General features: G+C 32.0%; 1 protein-coding gene across 3 annotated transcripts in view; it reads right to left on the bottom strand.

Moving 5' to 3' along the window:
• Positions 1-13,921, bottom strand: part of LOC136026833 (solute carrier family 7 member 14-like) — a 334,289-nt gene that overhangs the window by 265,892 nt on the left and 54,476 nt on the right. The window contains exon 1 of one of the 3 annotated variants that reach the window (XM_065703539.1): positions 6,513-6,630. The exons of the other annotated variants lie outside the window; for them this stretch is intronic. The gene's annotated coding sequence lies outside the window, so the exon portion shown is untranslated. Of the gene's footprint in view, positions 1-6,512; positions 6,631-13,921 lie in introns of those variants that run through there. 3 annotated transcript variants of the gene reach the window in all.

Here is a 13,921-nt window from a genome sequence, read left to right as displayed (position 1 = left end):
TGTATACTAATTTATCACTCAATTTAGTGTTAGATAATTTAAAAACTGTTATAAAGAAATCTTTCCTCTTATCTAGTAAAAGGTTCTTAAAAATAGACAGTTATAATAAAAAAGCCATATGGACAAACTGCTTTAATACTACAGTTAACTTGAGATGTTACAGCTTGGATATGATTTTTGAGTTATTGGAATTTGTTTTATACAATACTTATATAAGATTTGGGGGTGATTTGTACAAGCAAATTATGGGAATTCCCATGGGGGGGAATGCCAGCCCATTTATAGCTGACTTGTTTTTAAGTCAACTAGAATATAAATATATGATGGATAAGAATAATCCAATTAATTTAAAACATGCTTTGTCAAATAATAAAAGATATTTAGATGATATTTTGGTCTTAAATTGTAAGGATTTCATTGATATTTCTAAAAATATATATCCATCAGAGCTTATTCTTGAGCCTAGTCATGGCGCTGGTCTTGAAGATCATTTCTTAGATTTAAATATTAATATTTGTGATAATAATAAATTAAGTTTTAAAATGTATAATAAAACGGATGATTTTGAAGTGATTAGTTTCCCATTCCCTGAAAGTAATATACACTCAAATATCACATATTCAGCGTTTTTCTCACAGTTACTTCGTTATGCAAGGATTTGTAGTAATTATATTGATTTTAAAAATAGATGTAAAATCTTAAGCCAAAAATTGATATCAAGAGGTTTTTCTGCAAATAAATTAACTTGGCAATTTAAAAAATTTAGTTTTCATTATAACGAACTTTTAAATAAATATCAAAAGAATTATCTAGAAATACTTAAAGAAATTTTTGACTAATTTCGGAGGTTCGAGAAATGTTGTCACAGCGCCATTTATTTTGAATTGTGTTTCTATTTGAGCGGAATTTTTAAAAAATTAGCCACATGGTAAAGATGAATTATATAATTGTTTAGTTCATTCAGGTTTTTTGCAATGTGTTAATATTTGTGATTTGGTAAAATTTATAATATTTAGTTTACCTATTGTTGCTAAAGGGAGGGATATATTAACAGGATAAGCTTGTTTTGGTTTTACTTGGTTGTTTTACATTTGCTGTTTTTTTCATAGACATGTATTTTGGGGGTGATACCTGATGCGGGGATGCCATGGATATTCTGTGGTAGCCACAACACTGTGCTGGGTAGAGAATTTAGAGTGGCGAAACCCTATATAGGCCAGTGTATTCTCCTGATGAGCCCTTATGTTGGGTGTTGCCTCTGAATTATTTGTCTATATTATTTTTTCTATGGTTTGGTAAATGACGACTTATACTTATTGACGACATGACTGCCTGTCCATGGATTATTCTTTATGGTTGATTGTGTGTGGCTATGCTGTTTGACCTATGTGATTGTATGGATGAGTAGGGTTAAGGCCTCATTCAAGTGCTGGTCTATATTAATCACTAATTTAGGAAAACAGTCTTCCTTTTCTCCTTCTGTCTCCTTTTTTTTTTTTTTTTTTTTTTTTTTTTTTTTTTTTTTTTTTTTTTTTTTTTTTTTTTTTTTTGTGCTGTAGCATTGGTGATTTCTCTTTTCATGATATTATTCCAGGTTGGATCCAGTGCTGGTGGAGAAAATTTTTTTAGTTTTCTCCCCGACAGACCTTTACCCTGGTCCAGGTTTTTAACCTGATATTGTTAATTATTGGTGAGATGGCACTTATGCAAATTTCATGTTCTTTCATCTTTTTGCTTATGTATTTATTGACCTATTGACCTATTAACCTTGGCATGTTTTCTGGACTTTGATTGTTGGATTTTGATTTGGATGTTGGTTTGTTTTGGATTTATTTTCAATAACTTTTTATGCAACAAAACACAAATATTAGCCTCGGAACTCGGAACGATTTTTTGAAAGTTAGTAAGTGTAAGAGTCGTTGTTTTCTTTGCCAAGATCATTTTGTCCCACGGACTTCTGTTAAAAGTACATTGTATAATAAAAATTTTGCATGCAAGTTACGTGGTAATGTTAATTGTAGAACAACCAATGTAATTTACCTATTAGAATGTAATAAATGCTGCCTACAATATGTGGGGGAAACAACTAATAATATATATAAAAGATTTTCTGGACACAAGACAACAGTTAATAATGAAAAAACTAATAACTATCTAGTTCAACATTGTAGTAATGGTAAATGTTCCATATCAGATATAACTGTCACAATTTTAGAAAATTTAGAATTAGAAAATTTAAATAAAGAAGAGAAGAATAATAGACTACGTAAACAGGAGGATTTCTGGATCCATACTCTTGGTAAAGCTTATCCTTTTGGGTTAAATGATCGTGTAGCAAAATATGGTGACATGTCTCATGTTGTTGTTAAATGTATTGATGGTTTTATGGACCATCCTTCTTTTACTTGTCCTACCAAACGTAAAAAACGATCGAGAGGACATAGGAAAAATAATAGAAAAAATGAATTAGATGTACATATGCTTTCTATAGATCTATGCCAGCTACTTGAATCTAGGGGTATGATTTCTGTAATAAAGTGTCTAAATAATTTATCCAAGAGGAATTTAATCAAACTTTTCTGGATTGTGAAGAATAATACAGCTCTTGATTATAATTTTAAAGTAATATGTGATACAATTTGCATTCTATCTAAAACGAAATTTATTTCAAAAAAGAAAAAGTTCGATAAGATTAGTAATAAGGATAACAGATTATATTTACCTATTAATTTTACTTGTAAGCAGATTGAAGATATTAATTTACCAGAAATTTTAAATCAGCGGCATGTGAAACAGGCCCTTCCTAGTAATTTAAATTATAATGATAGTCCAGTTTTAACTTATAAATTTTCAAAAACTATTGGGCAAATTATTTTTAATTATAATTTAATACTAAAAAAACTAGATAGCGATATAAATTGGAAACCGGTTTGTAATTGTAAGCAACTTGGCCCATTTGTAAATCCTACTTACAAACATGTTATAACAGGGGACTTGTCAATAATAAAGCAAGATGATCTTCAAATTATAATGAATAAAGGGGCAAATTTCCGTCTTTCTCATCATCTGAAACCATCGAGTGTTCTTGATGGCTTGGAAAATGATTTTGATTTATTTATTGATAAGTGGTGTAAGAAAGAGAATAAAAATAAAGAGAGTTTTCAAAGTTGGAAGAATTTAATTATTAGTAGAGTAAGAAATAAAATATATTCTAACTTAAAAAATAGTAACACTAAATCATTATTTTATAATGCGAAGATTAAACAAGCAATTGCTAATCTAAAGAATGAATTTGTAATTGTGCCAGTGGATAAAGCTAATAATAATTTTGCCATAATTTGTCAGAAGCTGTATTGTGATATCTTAGAAAGGGAGTTAGGCACAACTAATGTTTATGAAAAGGTAAATATAGAGGATGAGAATTTAATTGAAAAGACTGAAGAAATACTTTTTAAAAATTTTAATATTAAAATAAATGACAATGATAAAAAGTTCCCTTTCCTATATTGGACTGTAAAATTTCATAAAAATCCCCCTAAACCACGGTTTATTGCTGGAGCAGCTAAATGTCCAACCCGCATTGCTGCTACTGACCTCTCTTTAATTTTAAAGGAAATTGTAAATAAACTTAAAACCTATTGTTCTGGTATTAAAAAATTTTCGAATTTTAATCCATATTGGAGTGTTAATAATTCACTGCAGGTGATAGATTCTTTAACAATGGTTTCAGCTAAAAGAATTAAGTCTTTCGATCTTGCGACAATGTATACTAATTTATCACTCAATTTAGTGTTAGATAATTTAAAAACTGTTATAAAGAAATCTTTCCTCTTATCTAGTAAAAGGTTCTTAAAAATAGACAGTTATAATAAAAAAGCCATATGGACAAACTGCTTTAATACTACAGTTAACTTGAGATGTTACAGCTTGGATATGATTTTTGAGTTATTGGAATTTGTTTTATACAATACTTATATAAGATTTGGGGGTGATTTGTACAAGCAAATTATGGGAATTCCCATGGGGGGGAATGCCAGCCCATTTATAGCTGACTTGTTTTTAAGTCAACTAGAATATAAATATATGATGGATAAGAATAATCCAATTAATTTAAAACATGCTTTGTCAAATAATAAAAGATATTTAGATGATATTTTGGTCTTAAATTATAAGGATTTCATTGATATTTCTAAAAATATATATCCATCAGAGCTTATTCTTGAGCCTAGTCATGGCGCTGGTCATGAAGATCATTTCTTAGATTTAAATATTAATATTTGTGATAATAATAAATTAAGTTTTAAAATGTATAATAAAACGGATGATTTTGATTTTGAAGTGATTAGTTTCCCATTCCCTGAAAGTAATATACACTCAAATATCACATATTCAGCGTTTTTCTCACAGTTACTTCGTTATGCAAGGATTTGTAGTAATTATATTGATTTTAAAAATAGATGTAAAATCTTAAGCCAAAAATTGATATCAAGAGGTTTTTCTGCAAATAAATTAACTTGGCAATTTAAAAAATTTAGTTTTCATTATAACGAACTTTTAAATAAATATCAAAAGAATTATCTAGAAATACTTAAAGAAATTTTTGACTAATTTCGGAGGTTCGAGAAATGTTGTCACAGCGCCATTTATTTTGAATTGTGTTTCTATTTGAGCGGAATTTTTAAAAAATTAGCCACATGGTAAAGATGAATTATATAATTGTTTAGTTCATTCAGGTTTTTTGCAATGTGTTAATATTTGTGATTTGGTAAAATTTATAATATTTAGTTTACCTATTGTTGCTAAAGGGAGGGATATATTAACAGGATAAGCTTGTTTTGGTTTTACTTGGTTGTTTTACATTTGCTGTTTTTTTCATAGACATGTATTTTGGGGGTGATACCTGATGCGGGGATGCCATGGATATTCTGTGGTAGCCACAACACTGTGCTGGGTAGAGAATTTAGAGTGGCGAAACCCTATATAGGCCAGTGTATTCTCCTGATGAGCCCTTATGTTGGGTGTTGCCTCTGAATTATTTGTCTATATTATTTTTTCTATGGTTTGGTAAATGACGACTTATACTTATTGACGACATGACTGCCTGTCCATGGATTATTCTTTATGGTTGATTGTGTGTGGCTATGCTGTTTGACCTATGTGATTGTATGGATGAGTAGGGTTAAGGCCTCATTCAAGTGCTGGTCTATATTAATCACTAATTTAGGAAAACAGTCTTCCTTTTCTCCTTCTGTCTCCTTTTTTTTTTTTTTTTTTTTTTTTTTTTTTTTTTTTTTTTTTTTTTTTTTTTTTTTGTGTTTGTGCTGTAGCATTGGTGATTTCTCTTTTCATGATATATATATATAAATATATATATATATATATATATATATATATATGCATTTTCGCTTAAATACTGAGTTAGCCTGAATGATGATATCTTATAAAGAGAAGAGAGTGGGAATTATTTGTCAATCATTTCAAATACTAAAATAATAGTTATTTGGATTTCTCATTACTTTTTTCCGTTTATTGGTTATAAGTAGTAAAATTTCTAAATTATTTTGAACCCCGAAGTGCATATAAAAAAAAAACATGTTTAAATTTTACTAAATTTGGTTTATTGGACAGTTGAGGCTGTTGATAAGGAATTTGAGATTAATAATGCACCACGAAAATATAGTGCTATTGTGCGACTATCGTGGGTACTGCAACCATTTTTCAATTTTTAACTAATTATAAATACGATTAGTGATAAAAATTATTATTCAGATTTACTGAAATTAATAAAAACGAAAACATGGTCATCTAACAACAACCAAAAATCAAACATGAAATATCTACAAATGAAAAATTGAAACATAAAATGATCATATCCTATAGTTACAAAGAAGCTGAGCTTAGAACAGATAGAAATAATCACATATAATGCAAAAGCTGCTACATTTTCAAACTCTTAAATTGCAGGAGTGCACTTGCATTTTTTTTTAATAAGCTGAATATTTGATAGTTTTAATCTGTTCAAGATAAGCTGAAAAATCAAACCCTGCTTAAACTTCCAGAAATTTTTTTCTTATCCATTAAAGCAAGTGTAACCAAAATTTTGTTATTTTATCTAACATTCAATGGATTATCATTGATTGTATCATCTTTTTAAGTTTTTTCCGATTATCTGTATAAGGAAATCATTGGCAATACTAAATTATGAATTTAACTTGTTATTTACTTTTAGACAAGTGAAAATGATACTTTAGCCTTTCAGAGTGTTTGAGAAACGGCAACATTGCACTTATTTGTGATAAAAATTAATCAAGATAAAATATTCGTTACCATTAATTCAGATTTACTGTCAATTTTTTCACCTTTTTCTTTCTCTTTTGCATCCATTCTTATCAAACATATACGTAAAATAATTGGCAATATGAAACCTTCAATTTAATCAATCTAAATTGTCTTTAACTCCGTTGATACAAAGGGAAACCCTTCAGTAATCTCAACTAATCCTAAATACTTACAACTAGCAATAACTTTATTAGCAATCCGTTGTATTTTGTATTGATCCCATCACTGGTTCCCTTTTCTCTGATGCTGGGAATGTGGAGAGACTTGAATTATTATTTTCTCGGTTTTTACATGCGCTATGTATACTGAGGGTGTAGTGTCCTAAAGAATTATAGATTTCTTTTTACACTCAAATCGTACTTGACGTGGCATTCCGAGCTTATGGAAAAACACAATCAACAGGCTTGAAATTTTGGCTAATAAAGCTATGCATGAGTTGCAACAACGAATAACAAAAAAGCAAAATATTAAATCTACTTAACGTTGAATATGTTTTACATTTAATATATTTGTACTTTCTCAATGTGCCCAACTAGATCAAGATCTTCTATAAATTGTTGTTAAGTCAAACGCCTATTAGTATATTCAAACACAACGCATGGACACTGTCAAAAATAATTTTTGAAGAGGGGGAAGAAAGTATGCAGTACTTTCTCAGTGGAGGAAAACGACGAAAACATTTGTGACAAATGACAAACCCTATATCTCTTCTGAGATTGGTAAGGCTGTTAATATAACAGTATGTCGTCCCCTGAGAGCGGTTTTGTCGTATCTGCAACTTTTTCGGGAAGTGGAGTTAAGACTGCCATCTAATGTAAAATTTTTTGGTCTATCCGATATCGTCGACCATTTTATTGTATCTCAACTAGAAGTGCCTCAATTTTAAATTTCTCGTTTATCGTATCTCACATTTTTGCCGTTTTGTTAAGAGTGGTTTTGTCGTATCTCATATGGGAAAATTACATGGGCATTTTTGTCGTAACTCTGTCGACATACACTTTTGAAGATAAAGCGTGTTGAGGGAGGGACCCATGTGTTTGAACTGTAGTTCTTAAAGAACTTAGAAGAAAATTGAAGCTATAACGTTTTGAGGGAGGTACCCATGTGTTGAGCAGTAGTTCTTAAGGAACTTAGAAGCAAATTGAAGCTATAGCGTGTTGAGGGAGGGATCCATGTGTTTGTGCAGTAGTTCTTAAAGAACTTAGAAGAAAATTGAAGCTATAGCGTGTTGAGGGAGGGATCCATGTGTTTGTGCAGTAGTTCTTAAGGAACTTAGAAGGAAATTGAAGCAATAGCCTGTTGAGAGAGGGGCCCATGTGTTTGGGCAGTAGTTCTAAAAAAAATTGAGAAAAAATTCAAGCTATAGCGTTTTGAGGGAGGGACCCATGTGTTTGAACAAAAGCTCTTAAAGAGCTTAGAAGAAAATTGTATCTATAGCGTGTTGAGGGTGGGACCCATGTGTATGAGCAGTAGTTCTTAAAAAATTGAGAAAAATTCAAGCTATAGCGTGTTGAGGGAGGGATCCATGTGTTTGAGCAGTAGTTCTTAAAAAATTGAGAAGAAATTCAAGCTATAGCGTGTTGAGGGAGGGACCCATGTGTTTGAGCAGTAGTTCTTAAAGAACTTAGAACAAAATTGTAGCTATAACATGTTGAGGGAGGGACCCATGTGTTTTAGCTGTAGTTCTTAAAGAACTTAGAAGAAAATTGAAGCTATAGCGTGTTTGGGGAGGGGCCCATGTGTTTGGGCAGTAGTTCTTGAATAATTAAGAAAAAATTCAAGCTGTAGCTTGTTGAGGGAGGGACCCCTGTGTTACGTATATTTATTACGTATATTTTATACTTATGAAAACGTTTGTAAAAAATTATAAGTTATAGTTGCCTTTTTAAGTAATCAAAAAATTGAAGGGCAACTAGGCCTCCTCCATCGCTCCTTTTTTCTCAAAGTCTTCCGATTAAAACTATGAAGAAGCCATCTAGCCCCCAAAAAATAATATGAAAATTCCATTTTAATTTTTTTATGTACGGAGAGCCAACATCTAAACATGCATTAATTTAAAAACGTCCAGAAATTAAACAAAACAAATGTTTTTTTTAAAGAAAGTAAGGAGCGGCATTACAACTTAAAACTAACAGAAATTACTCCGTATATCAACGGGGCTTTTCCACCTCAACACCCCGCTCTTTACGCTAAAGTTTTTACTATTTTAAAATGTAGAGATAAGAGAAAGAGTCATGAATAATTTTTTTGCAATTCTTAAAAAAAGGGTAAGTTTTACCGCTTTCAAAGTTTTGTAGATGCAATTTTTTGCATAGTATAAAGCAAGAACTGTTTCTGAAGTGAGAACATATATATATATATATATATATATATATATATATATATATATATATATATATATATATATATATATATATATATATATGTATATAAAAATATACATCTAACTCCTCAGTGACGAAGAAATTAAATCTTTTTTAGATACTTTTTCTGGATAATTTTAATGAGAAACAGACAAAGGCTGGCACGTCTATAAATAAGAAAGATAATTAAAAGGTAACATTTTTTTAATTATCCGATATGCCTGGAGGATTCGAAATAAGAGGACTAGCGTTTCCAAAATTCAAAGGATATTCAAAATGGCCGGTTCGAATTGTGGATACTGTTCAAAAGAATAAAGCTAAAGAAGGAATTAATATACAAATTTCATTTTAATAATTTATGTGAGGAGAGCCAAAATGAAATATGCATTAATTCAAAAATGTTCAGAAATTAAATTCAAAGAAAACGAGTTTTTTTTGAAAGTAAGGAGCAACATTAAAACTTAAAACGAACAGAAATTACTCCGTATATGAAATGGGTTGTCAACTCCGCAATCCCTCGCTCTTTACGCTAAAGTATGAGTCTTTGCCACAATTCTATTGTTTAAAACAATTAAAAGTTTTATCCTAAAGAGCAAAGGATTGCGGAGGGGACAACCCATTTCATGTACGGAGTATTTCTGTTCGTTTATGTCGCTCCTTACTTTCAGTTGAAAAAACTAGTTTTTATTTAATTCTGTAAGAAATAAGAAGAAAATTGTAGCTATAGCATGTTGAGGGAAGGGCCCATGTGTTTGAGCAGTAGTTCTTAAAGAACTTAAAATAAACTGAAGCTATAGCGTGTTGAGGGAGGGGCCCATGTGTTTGGGCAGTAGTTTTTAAAAACTTAAGATATATATATATATATATATATATATATATATATATATATATATATATATATATATACAGATGTATATATATATGTATAATGTATGTATATATATATATATATATATATATATATATATATATATATATATATATATATATATATATATATATATATATGTATATGTATATATACATGAGGCTTGAGTCACCCTCTCATTGGGGCCCTCTCCAGGCCACTAAGCTTGTCCTTAGGTGGCGGATATGTGAACTTTCTATAGATATATAGGGTACCCCCCATAAAGGGAAGCACTGACCAAGGAGGACCTAGCGCCTAGGTCTGTAAATTTGAACTGGGTTAGCCATGCCCGGGGCCATATATACTTGGGGAGGAAGAAGGTCCTGCCGACGTATGGACACATTTTATTAGTTGTGAACCTTCTTCCAGAAATGGGTTAAAGTTTATGATACTGCAGGATACCATCATGGGAAGGATCCTCTCCAGGAGGACAACTGCGAAATAGTGTGGAAGATCCAGATTTGAACAACGGCCTCTGCATGTTGGTTGTGTGGTGGTATGCTCCAGCGAACCACTCAGGGATTGGTATGTTTGATGGTGCCGACTCCTACACCTACTGAGGTCACCATCATCTTTGCTGAGGTTATGTATGAGGTCTCATGACCACTCCTTTTCTAATGAGGCAATCTCAGTCTTAGGAGCTCTTTTGCCCGTTGTTTGACCTAACTATCTATTCAGCCAATAATTACAAAGTTTTCAAACGGAAGAAACAGCCTCAGAACGGGCTTCTTTCTAGTTTATAACCAAATTTGCGTCCCAAGATAATTCTTACGAATACGTTTGCTGTTACCCACTGCAATGTGTGTGGTCTCCTTGCCAAGCTGGACCACCCACAGTATATTATGAATGAGGTCTCTCCTTCTGCCATGTGTGCATCCGAGACCAACCTGAAGTCAGGCGTCAATGAGAGTGAGATCAATATTCCTGGTTACACTTTGCTAAGGTTGGATTACCATTAATTGTGTTAAAAGTTTGTTTTGAGACCACATTGGCTATACAATAGGTGCGACAAAAAAAAAGACGAAAGAAAAAATTTAAATTTTATTATTTATGGTAAGTAGGTCAAATCAAAAATAGTAAGTAAGGTGGATGCAAATGTTTGAAACTTTTGAATTTTGGAAAAATTATTATGAATTTTGTTTGAAATACATCTTTAGATCACATGGGACCATAAAGGAAAGACGTTAAAAAAGTGCTTCTTTTGCAATGAGGATGACTTACCAATAGTCCTTGCAAAAATCTCTGCTTTGTCGTTTTTTTATTCAATGGCTGAAAATTACCTTGTTTGACTGCGTCTTTTTCATTTTTGTATTTTCGTCCATTTTTTTTTTCATATTTTACCATTGTTATTTAACAGCAATGAGTGAATGAATGAACTTTATTACCAGTAAAAGTATAAAAAACACAAAGTACGGAGTATTATAAATAAACAAAAACAAAAACGATAAACAGCGAAGACAAAAGTCCAAACTAACAAAAGACAACATGGACTAATTAACCAGTATCAATATGGAAAAAAGGCTGCAGGGGGTCATAAACGTGAATAAAGTTGATAGTCTTTTTACATAAATCATCACTGGAAGACCGGATCCGAGAAAACACATCTATTAAACCAAATCGAGCAATTTTTTTTTGTTTCGGTGCCATCTAGGAAGCCGGAGGAGGAATTTGCAATATCTGAAATAAGCCGCAGGTAGAGTATGTCGATCTTTCTTACAAAACAGATGAGCCATGACTGATAAAAACAAAAACACGGGGGCGCAATAAGCGTTATAAATGATGCACAAACCGTTGCGGTTGTAACGGCTTTTGTTTGGGGATATTTTTCCGTAAGCGACGCGTAGGTTTTTCACGGCTTGATTCACTAGGGATGAACAGGTAGTGGAAAGTGTTGGGCCAAAACACAGACCAAGCCAACTAACTAAAGAAGAACATGGTAGAACTGCAGTCCCAGCAACGAATGGGGCGACCGCATAAGGGCTATTAAAACAAAATAAACTTGCATTTAGACACATTAACTGTCAGTCCAATCTTAGATAGTTCATTAGTTAATATAGAAAAATTAGAAAGCAATCCACGGCGAGTCCGGGCAACAAGAACAACGTCATCTGCATATGCAATAGAAGACAAACCAATATTACCTTAAAAACAGAACTTCTAAGGGGACGCAGACACGATGCAAGCACGCATTTAAATATACTAGGGACAATAAGGCACCTTACCGAACTCCCTTATTAATTTTTACCGGGTCAGATATTTGGCCATTCCGGGTAACATGAATTTTAGACTTTGAATACCAAGAAGACAATAAGCTTAGTACGGAAGGATTAACACTTGAAGACGCAAGGGAAAATAGAGCCTGGGAATGCACAATATTGTCGAAAGCTCCAGAAATACCAACAGTAAGGCAGCATAAAGACATTTTAGTTGTTGCGGCATCTTTCATGAGTTGGCTTAAAACATGATGCGCATTGGACCAACCAAAACTTTTCCGAAAACCAAATTGAAAAGGCGTAAAATCACAATTCGACTCAATTTCTGGTAGTAACAACTGTTCTAGCAACTTACTTAAAAAATACGATACTTTAATAGGACGATAATTTACACATGACGTGCCTCGCTTTTGAATAGACGTTACACGGCCACAAAGGAAACTATCAGGAACAAGCGACTGTGCTAAGCAAGACTGGAAAAATATTTGTAGATGGTTAAGTAAAGCAGGACAATCATAAGCAAAAAATCGGTAAGAAAGGCCGTCACCATCAAGGCTATTTGATCCCTTAATTTTTCTTAAAGCGTGGCGAATTTCAGATATTGCCACAGGCTGGACGTGAGTCTGCAGGAGACGGTATGGTAAAAGCGGTTTAAGCAACTTATAATAAAAAGACTGAAGAAAACTATTAAATACACTGAACATACACTTATAATGATCAACAAAATTAGCTAGCTGGAGACAAGGTAGGGTAGAATGCTACACTCCCGTGTAATTAATTGTATGCCTCATCAAAAATTTTATATAAATTTGTTTTAGTCTCGTTGTTGTAATTTCCCTTATATTCGTTGTTGATTTTGAACATTTATTTTTCAGAAATTCAAAATTTTTTATATTTCAGGTTTAAGCTTGACTCTGTCCATGTTCTTTCGATTTTCAATATTTACTTAATATTTTTTGGCTCAGTTGCGTATACATTTGTATGACAATGCTACGGCTGTGATTATTATATATTTAGTACGTTATCTTTGATATGACAAGAACTCCCACTGATCGACATGACAGTGTATGGCGTTTGATTATAGAGCCATTTGCGTTTTCTGTTGCCAATACCTAAATAGAAAAATAGAAATATATATATATATATATATATATATATATATATATATATATATATATATATATATATATATATATCTCCAGTGTATTCTCCTGATGAGCCCTTATGTTGGGTGTTGCCTCTGAATTATTTGTCTATATTATTTTTTCTATTGTTCGGTAAATGACGACTTATACTTATTGACGACATGACTGCCTGTCCATGGATTATTCTTTATGGTTGATTGTGTGTGGCTATGCTGTTTGACCTATGAGATTGTATGGATGAGTAGGGTTAAGGCCTCATTCAAGTGCTGGTCTATATTAATCACTAATTTAGGAAAACAGTCTTCCTTTTCTCCTTCTGTCTCTCTTTTTTTTTTTTTTTTTTTTTTTTTTTTTTTTTTTTTTTTGTGTTTGTGCTGTAGCATTGGTGATTTCTCTTTTTATGATATATATATATTATATACCTAAAATAGTTCATGGTAACGAACTATAAGTAAGGAGCGACCCGGCTCAATAGCAACCAAAACTCTAAATAACGGAATTTTGACACCGATAGATACATAAAATAATCAAATTTCTATGCAGATTTTAAATATATAAGTTTCATCAAGTTCAGTCTCACTCATCATAAATTATGAGCCTGAGAAAATTTGCCTTTTTTTAAAAACGGCGGGGAAAACCCCTAAAAGTAACAGAATCTTAATAAAAATCGCACCATCAGATTCAGCGCATCAGAAAAATCTACGATAGAGGTTTCGAGCTCGTATCTACAAAAATGTGGATTTAAAAAAAAACTTTCAGAAGAAAGATCACGGATACGTGTTTATTTGTTTTTCTCCCCCACCGGCTATCGTATTAACCCAGTGGTCCTAGAATTTAGCGTGAGGGCTTATTCAAACGGAAATTAAAAGTTCTAGTGACCTTCTTAAGTGACCAAAAACTGGAAGGCAGCTAGGCCCCCTCCCGCCCTGATTTCTTTCCCAAACTCACCCGATC

The sequence above is a fragment of the Artemia franciscana genome, chromosome 5 (genome assembly GCF_032884065.1).
Source record: "Artemia franciscana chromosome 5, ASM3288406v1, whole genome shotgun sequence".
NCBI classification, from domain to species: Eukaryota; Metazoa; Arthropoda; class Branchiopoda; order Anostraca; family Artemiidae; genus Artemia; species Artemia franciscana.
The sequence above is the reverse complement of the archived record's forward strand: the minus strand, read 5'-3'. Positions and strand labels throughout refer to the sequence as shown.